Source organism: Nycticebus coucang, chromosome 1 (genome assembly GCF_027406575.1).
Source record: "Nycticebus coucang isolate mNycCou1 chromosome 1, mNycCou1.pri, whole genome shotgun sequence".
Lineage (NCBI taxonomy): Eukaryota > Metazoa > Chordata > Mammalia > Primates > Lorisidae > Nycticebus > Nycticebus coucang.
Window position 1 is genome coordinate 166,435,574 of NC_069780.1, and position 8,866 is coordinate 166,444,439.

Genomic DNA, 8,866 nt, shown 5'->3' on the forward strand with positions numbered 1-8,866 from the left:
CCCCCTCATGATGTTGAGATGTAGGATATCCTTTCTTCCCTTTTCCACTACATTTTTGGAAATCAGCAAGGGAGCTGGGTTGGTTGGAGCAGTGGGCTGGTGCATCATAGGTAGGATGTTGGCAGATTCTAGATGTCATTAATAAAGACTAGCTTTCATTATTCCTGTTTCTCCTGGACCCCTTCCTCTGAAGAAAAGGGACTATTCCAAAGAATGTGACCCCTTTCCTATCATTGTAAAGACATAATTGGTTGCTGCAGACATAGAAAAATGTCTCGTATGCCAAATATGAGTAACTTTGGATTTCCTGTTGCTTTCAGTTAAGCCCCAGTTCTCTATTTGTTTGATAACTGGAGTTTACTGCATGTGTGGCTTATATTGTCATGTTTGGGTGCTGACAAGGTAGCCTGCATTACAGGCCTGTGGTATGAATGCTAGAGATTGCCTCTGCAACCCTGCTGAGGACACCATGTGAATGTTTGGAGGACATAGGGCTATCCATCTTCCTAGCTGCCATCTGACTCTAAGGAGGTTTAAAAGCAGTAGAATCAGTTACAAAAGCTATGTAAAGGTTTTAATCTCAGCTTCCCAAAGCCAAGTCTTGAGGGTTTCATAAAAGCATGTAGGGGTGAGGAGGGGAAACTCCTCCTTTCCCCCAAATATTTTCAGAAAGATTAACTCACAACTAAGGCAGATTAATAAGAGAAAGGTTTATTTACCATGTGCATGGGGAGAATCAAAATCTCAGTGGAATCCAGATATTTTATCCATGCCTTTCGAAGGGGAGGGGGAGATGAACAGTGCAGATAATTCTGTATAGGGGCAATAAGTGATCGCTAAGGAGGATGAATAGATACTTGGGAGTATCTAGATTGGGATGAATGGATGGGGGAAACATCCATTGACTTAATTTTTTTATTTCAGATTAATATGAGGGTACAAACTATTAGTTTACAAGGTTTGCATTTGTTGGGTAAAGTCCCTGTTGTAGTGGTGTCCCACACCCAGGAGGTGTGCCTTGAACCCTTACAGTGTGCCCATTAGGTGGGAGCACACCAATCCCCCTCAATCTTCCCCTTCCCTCCTCCCTAACAGATTGACTTTAAATTAAGCTGAGAGACAGGTAATATGTTTAACATTATTTGAGCCAGGCCTGGCGGCATGTTTGATCTTTCCTGCAATATAGTAAGATGACAGGGAGGGGAAAGGAAGTTAATTGTTCTTTTCTAAGGGCCTGTTAATCTCTAAGGGCCTGAATGTGAAATACTAAGAAGTCATATTTTGTGGTGAAATTTCCTGAGCTCCTTCAATGCACAAGTGCATTTCTCTCTTTTTCTCTTCACAGCACTGACCACTTATAAACTCTCCCACTCTGAAAGATAATAGTATACGTATATTTTCTCTTGAAGAGCTTTCTTGATTAATGTGAATGAAAGATGTCATTCATTTATTCATGAACACATTCAGCAGATGTTCATTCAATACTCACTCTGCAAAATGCCCAAGCTTTGGGACAGGAGTCCAATGGTGAGCAAAACAGAAGTCATTGCTCTCTGGGCATTTAGAGTCTAGTAGGAAAGATAGAAAATAAGCCATAACACCAAAGTACAATGAGAGCTTATATCGGGAATACAGGGGGAACACACTGAAAGGGGCAACTTGCAAAAATTGCAAACATAACAGTAAAATACCTAATTCTACAATTTCTTAGTAACAGTTAAAGATCAATCCTATAAATTCTCTTGCTAACAAGACACCCTGCCCCACAGGAGTTCTGTTTTGCACAACTTCTGAAAAGGGCTGGACAGACAGAAAGAGATGTAAATCTTTCTCTTTAAAAATTGTTTTTGTGAATCTGCTTTTGCAAGGATCCTGAGTAAACAGCCAGAGAGGGAGCCACAAGCTTCAGCTATATCTTGAGGGCAGAGTTACAACTCCTATGATAATCCGGATAATCCATCTCCAAAGAAAGGCGGGGGAGCCAGCTCTTGGACTTTGACATGCAGCCTAGCTTCAGTTTCTTTATCTGCCCACTGCCAGGAAAAAAGAAAGTTTTTCTGGCAGTTTATCGACTGTTCACTGTAATTTACCATCCCCTTAAAAACTGCAAGCCTCTTGGCCCCTGGGTGGCCTCTCCCCTCTCGGTCCTTGGATGCCACCCCCCTTCTCTCTGCTCTCTTCCCCCCCTTTCCCCTCTCCCTTTCACTCTCACACTTCCTCTCCCCTGCTAATAAAATAAAATAAATTGTATACTTTTATATACTAATTTTTGTCTGGAGAAACTTTTCTCAAAGCTGTGTGTGCACTAGTTCCCACCTTAGCAAAGGGGCCTAATCTAGTCTGATGCATAAGTGAGAAATTAGCCAGGCAATGGGAAGAGGAAAAGTGCTTCAAGGAGAGGGGTAGCCTGGACAAAGGACCAATGTTGCTGGAGCAGAGTGTGGGGGTGAGGAAGAGGAAGAGGGCTGCAAGGCAAGACCAGAGAGAGAGGGGCAGGGGTCTAGACGTGACAGTCTCTGAAGTCTTCCTGAGGAGTGTTCATTCTACACAAGAGGCAATAGGGAGCCACTGAAGAATCTAAAACAGAGGAGCAACACATACATGTTAGAAAACTGTGTCCTGTATCTCCTATTAAAACATCGAGGAACAGATAAAGGGTTGTTTACAAATGTTAAGCAACAGCAAATCTCATAATTTACCCCCAATTCTTCCATATAGTCAAATAGTCACCTGCTAACATTTTTTAAAATTTCAGATTACCTGGTATATATTATGGGGGAACATATGTTTTGTCAAATAGTTTGCTTTCAAGTCAGAGTCATAGGTGTGCCTTTCACCCCCAAACTGTGCCATATGCCTATTAACATTATGGTAAGCAGAAACCAAAAGTAGTGTCGGTATTTTGAATTCTCTGAGGTTCAGAGATTTCTATGAGCCAGGAACACTCAGGATAGGGCAGACACTTCAAAATAATAAAGGAAACTATCAGAAAAGGTGAAAGGAAATAGCCAGAGTGATTTTATTATAAACTTTATATTTTCCAGAAGTCTCCAAATTTCTGTATTCCTTTTATAGTCTAAGAACACACTGTTTTTCATTTTGAGTATAATAACATAAATGACGTTAAACTTGCCAGATTTTTCTCTTTTCTTTTATCGTTTGATTAAACTTCCGTCTTTGCATACCCTAACAGTCATAGACTGTTGATTCATTATTTTGATGAATATCAAATAGCAAATTTTGATTCATTATTCATTATTCATGATCCTGAGGCCCTACACATGAAGTCCTGGAGGTCAGACTTGCGTGGAGGTGATAAATTCCAGGTCACCACTGATGGCTCCAGAAGCTGCACTTCCTTCAGCCTCTTCCTCCCCCAAGTAGCATCAACAATGGGATTCCTGTCTCTTTCCACATCAAATGTTCAGCCCCAGCCTGCCCCAGAGCAGGCTCATGGGGCTAACACATCTTTCCCTCTACAATCTCATTTTCTCACATCTTTCGGAAAACACACTTACAGGTGGTGATGAGAAGTTGGCTCTCGTCAGATGGAGAATAACTTGGATGATGACTTGGCAAAGGCCTTACCTAACACTGGTGAAATAAGGTGAGATCATTTTACCAAAGAGGGGCATGAGGAATGTTGCGGGGGTGGGGGGACAGGGGAGTGCTAATGCAGGACCTCCCTCTTCCTCCTCCTCCCCCCTCCCACTTCTTCTCCTTTCTCTCCCCTTCCTCCCCTCCCTCCCTCCTCCTAAGACAAAGGACCTAGTTAGCCCACCCCTGAAGTTTGTAACAAAGGACCCTAACTCACCAAACCCTTCAGGGCAAGCCATGGAATTAGCCCACCCCTCCCCCTATACCTCATATAGAAGAGGTCTCTAATTACCCCCGGCACAGAGGTCCCCTTTGTAGGGCCCAGGCTGGTCACCCTCCCCTTTCAATAAACCTGGGCTGAACATCTCCACTCTGGTCTCTGGGCGCTGCCCTTGTACTTTTCAAGACCCAGACAGGTTAAGCAACTTAACTGTAGACAAAGGCCACAGAGCTAGTTAGGGGCAGAACTGGGCCTAGAGGCGCGTTTTGTTTCCCACTCCTACTCCTAGAATATTGTTCTCTTCCCATCTCATTGCCTGCATTCCTGACTCAGCCTGGGCAGAAAGTATGGAGCCATTGGGAGCAAGGTGACAGGACAGTGATCTCCTAATAGGGGCTAGAGGATCGGGGAAGGAAGGGGCAAGGATGGGGAGTGACAGGGGAGGAGAGATGGGCCGGTAGGAGCCAACCTCAGGACAAGGCTCTAACAATCTAGTCTAATCCCAACCAGGCCAGCAAGCTGCCTTTGATCCGTCTGTCCCTCTGAGGTCTCCAAGCTGTGTCCTTGCACTGTGCCCAGCTGGCAGGATGAAAACCGTTTGAAAAATATCCGGAAATTGCTACTCACCAGGGAGCATCTGTGAAAAATACTGGCCACAAATGAGCTGGCAAGGCTCAGTGACTACCCTGCCCCGGTGAATTTATCTGAAGGGCTTCCAGAGTTGTTTCCCAGATGGGCCGCTCAGCTGCTGTAACTACTTGGGCCTGGTGGACTTTTCTGCAGAATGTTTCTCTAATGTAGGAGGTGTGTTCTTGTAAAGCTGCGGTTATTTCAGAATCTTGCACCCAGAATCTTATTTTTCAAATGCACTCTGGAATAATCCTGTGGCGACACTCTAAAATTCTTTCTCTGAAGTGAAAGAATTACATAAATAATTTGTTGTTTTATCAATATGAGTTCTTGATGCAAAATCTCGCAGGGACATCAGAGTGAAGAATTCCAGGGCACTAAGATGTAATCTGTACGTTTGTGCACTGTTGCTGGGGCCTGGTAAGGATGAAGCAGAGTCCAAACATCTCAGTGGCCTGCGATTATGGGGAATTGGCTGGCCGTGTTGGATATTTGCCCTGCCTCTTACCTCTTATTCCATGGTTCCTTAAGAAATTAAAGCTGGAAAAACCTAACCCAAGATTTTAGTTCACCCTTTCCTATCCTTGGTTATTGCCAATATCCTTCAGTGATTTTTCTTGTCCCTCTTCAAAGTGCTTATAATGTCCTCAACAAGATGTCCTGTAAATATTTTGGGTTGAGTTCATAGTCCAGACTCTTTTGTTTGGGAATGAGACTGCTTGCTACATGTATTGACCGGTCGCTATTTTCTCTGATCTTTTTACCTGTTGGGTAGGATCAGGCGGTTTACCAGATAAGGGTACTCTGAGTTTGAATGAAACAGTTGGATTTAAGAGAATAAAATGTTTGCTTACCATTTGAATCAAACACACGAACTGTCTGTTTATGAACTTCTGCCTTAGCGACCTCTCTGAGGCTTCTATTTGTTTTAAACAGGTAGAAGACCATATAAGCTGAGAAGGAAGAAAAGACAGCAACAGAAATAACCTCACTAGCAGTAAGGCTAGTGACCCCTCGAAAGCATTCCAAGGAGGTCTCACTACAGTTCTCAGAGCAGAATTCCCAAGGATTCAGGTCATGATTTCTACAAAGGCTTTTGTTACTTCCCCCAAGCTTGACCTTTCGGCCCCACTAAGTACAGAGGCTCTCTGGAAAGAGGATTGTGAGTCAGGGTGAGGAGAGAGGCTCTGAGCAGCTAAGAGATGTGAGAGAGAAAGAACAGGAGAGAGGATTTGAAGTCGCGCTGAGCCAGAGGCTATGGATCTCCCTCAATTTCCTTAAAATACACAAATGAAAAATGGAATTTCTTTTGTTTCCTGAATTGTGTTTTCTGAACGCATCTAAATATCACGTGAACCATATGGGATTTCAGAGCTTATTCAAATTACGTAAAAAGATACTTTCCTTTGGTAAAGGAGGCTGAGAGAGGGAATGGCAGGTTGTTTTATTTCAGAAAGCCTTCAGAGATGTCATCAACCCACACAGACTCGGTGAAAACACTGCAGAAGATGCTGAGTTTGGCAGAGATCACTTTGTCCCTTTTCAACACTGCTCCCACCTAGGTTCAAGTTAACATAAGGAACTCATCTTCCATCTTCCATCAATATGTTCTTTCAAATCAAATAAAATCTATTGGCTGCACAAAAAGGGCATAGGATCCCCCTCCTCTGGAGGGTCCTCCTCAAAGGAATTTTCAGCATGTTTCAAAGGGGTTGGTGCAGGGGTCCATTTATGTTGCCTAGACCAGCTCTGCTAACTATGGTATTCCATCTTTTTTCATGTTTTCCTGTGAGATTGCTGCTAAGTTCCCTTGGAAGTTCCTTTTGCTTTTCTTATATTACATAAACATTGACAATCCCATTTCTTTTAAAAATAGTTTTTATTTAATGTGAACTGACTCTAGTTGCCATCCGCCCATGTGGGCTTCACTAATCCACATGGTGATTGCTGTGTTGCTTAAACATAGCCTTTAGTCCAGGGGCTCCCAAATTCAAGTATGTATCAGTATCACTGAGGGATGGCATGCTCATTTAGAAGTAAGGAATGCAGATCTTCTCCTAGGAATTCTGATCTAGGAGCTCTGGAGTGGGTTCAGGAATTTGCATTTTGACACAGACTGCCAATGATTCTGACGCTGTTGGTTCCTGACTGCACTTTGAGAGATGCTAATAAAAGAACTTTCCATACAGTCCATCTAAAGGTGCCATGTCAATCACTGACCTCCACCAGGCCTGTAACCTGTGCTTTCCGGCATAAGTGGACATTCACAAGGAGTAAGTAAGGGGCAGGGGAGCTCACTGCCATGTCTTGATGAACAACAGAGTACCAGCAATGTGTCTCCTGTGGGTACAGCTCAGCATCAATCCAGAAACCTTCTGGCTAATAAGGTATACACTTCACAGCAAAGAATCCACAGTTGAAAGATTAAAATCAGGCTTCCTTTCAGCTTCCTGCAAGCTTTTTGGTCACTACAATATGAAAAAGAACTGCTTGCTGGGTGGAAACACACAGCAATTTGTGTTCATAAGCTAAGGGCTGAATGTGTGTGTGGAAGATTAGTTATCCTACGTGGCTCCTGAGAAGAATGAGGCGCAGTAAGTGGAAGCTGTAGTTAGCAATTAAAGCTCTTGAAAACAAAGTGGGGGCTCCCTTGTGTGGCAGTGAGAACTGTACCATTTGAGAGCCATAATGATGAGGCTATGTTAGTTAATCAACCAACTTAAGTGTCCTACATCTATTAACATAATATGAGATAGTAGAAAGAGTCCTGGGTTTGGGATCAAACCTGGACTCAAAGTCCTGGATCCCTCACTTACTGTGTGGCCTTGGGAGGGTAATTCGACCTTGTAAGGTTGATGTGGTAATCAAACAGATGGCACGCGTCAAGTGCCTGGCACTGAGCAGGTGCTCACATGAGTTTGCTCCCTGCTCCTTTCTTCTCTGTCTGGCATTGCTCTTGGCCAGGAAAATAAGGATGAGTAATACCCTGTGTGTCCCCTCTAAAAAGCCCCCAAGTAATAGTGGGAGACAATCAGGAACACAAATATGGCACAAAATTGTACTTGCCGTAATGCAGTGAGATGTGTGAAGGCTGATGGAGACTCAGAGTGGGGCGGGACTTCCGACTCTCCAGGAGCTGAACACTTCCTATCAGCACAGGCTCTTGACACTGTCATTTGAATGTTGCTGGACACAGGGAGTGCCTTTCCAATTTGGAATAAATATCCATTGCTGGAAAGTGATAAAAGGGGCAAAGAGAAATTATGCTCTTAACCAAAGGTCAAATTCTCCTTAGTTCTTTGAATTCATAAAACCAGCAAATGTTTGTTGAGCACCTACTGCTCCCAGGTAGCAGCTCAGGATGTGGAACCATGAGGTACAATTGCTGCTCACATGAGGCCCACAGGCCATGATGCAGAGATGGCTTCACGGGCATGGTGCACCACAACCCCGTATCTACGTCAACTGACAACGCCATCTCATTTTTTCCCATTATTGTTATGTTTGTCTTTGACCCATAAAACTTAACATGACATCCCCTCATCTAATGATTCTGAACTTACAATAGGCATTTTTTCTTGTGTTAGCTAAAAACTTCATTCTCACAACTTTACAATAGTAATATTCAAATTCTTTTGATAACACATTTTTAGTAGCAAATGATTTTTGAACTTGCATATATATAAATTATATACATGGCTATTATTAATTTGTGAAAACACAATATACACAACATGCAAGGCTATCATTAACAACAATGTTTACAAATCCATATATTAAACCATCTTGATAATTTCAATTCTGGGGGATCCAATTCATTACCAGATGTGATGAGATAGTCACTTTTTTCTCCTTATATTGTTTCATAAGGGGTTATATTAGGAATAAATGACATTTTTTAGAAAACTGAACACAAAAACTGAACACCTCCACTTTTTATAAGGAGGTGTGGAGGGAGAGGAGTGAAGGAAGAGAGATTTCCTTGACTCAGTTTTGGGGTCTAGTTTCATGAGAAAAGACAAGCTTTGTACAGTAATGATTAACATAATAGCAAAACATTCTTTTGTGAAAAAATACCCTCGTCATTTAATTTTATTCATGAAAACTAAAAATCATCATTTTAGTGAAAGAGAAAAGTAGTTCTATTTATTCTTTTGAACTCCTTTGTCCCTTCTAGAATGCGTCTAAAAAAACTATTCTTAATCGTTTTTAATACCATAAACCCTCAGCTGTTTGATTGAAAACTATAAACACTTTCTCTAAAAGGATTTACATGTAAAATAATATACATAGAATTCCAAAGGAAACTATGCTATTAAAAATTAAAAAAGCAAATGTATGAAATATTAATGCATGTGTTTATTAACACGTTAAATAATAAGATTTGATGGCAGATCAATCAGAATTTCAAAATTATGG

The 8,866-nt window shown here is 42.1% G+C and overlaps 1 long non-coding RNA gene across 1 annotated transcript; it reads right to left on the reverse strand.

Moving 5' to 3' along the window:
- Nucleotides 1–2,193: 2,193 nt before the first annotated feature.
- On the reverse strand, nucleotides 2,194–5,388 carry LOC128589907 (uncharacterized). Its single transcript, XR_008381155.1, has 4 exons — nucleotides 5,302–5,388; nucleotides 4,445–4,726; nucleotides 3,519–3,594; nucleotides 2,194–2,577 (listed from the first exon to the last, which is right to left on the reverse strand). It is a non-coding gene; the product is annotated as an uncharacterized LOC128589907 (long non-coding RNA).
- Nucleotides 5,389–8,866: the final 3,478 nt, after the last annotated feature.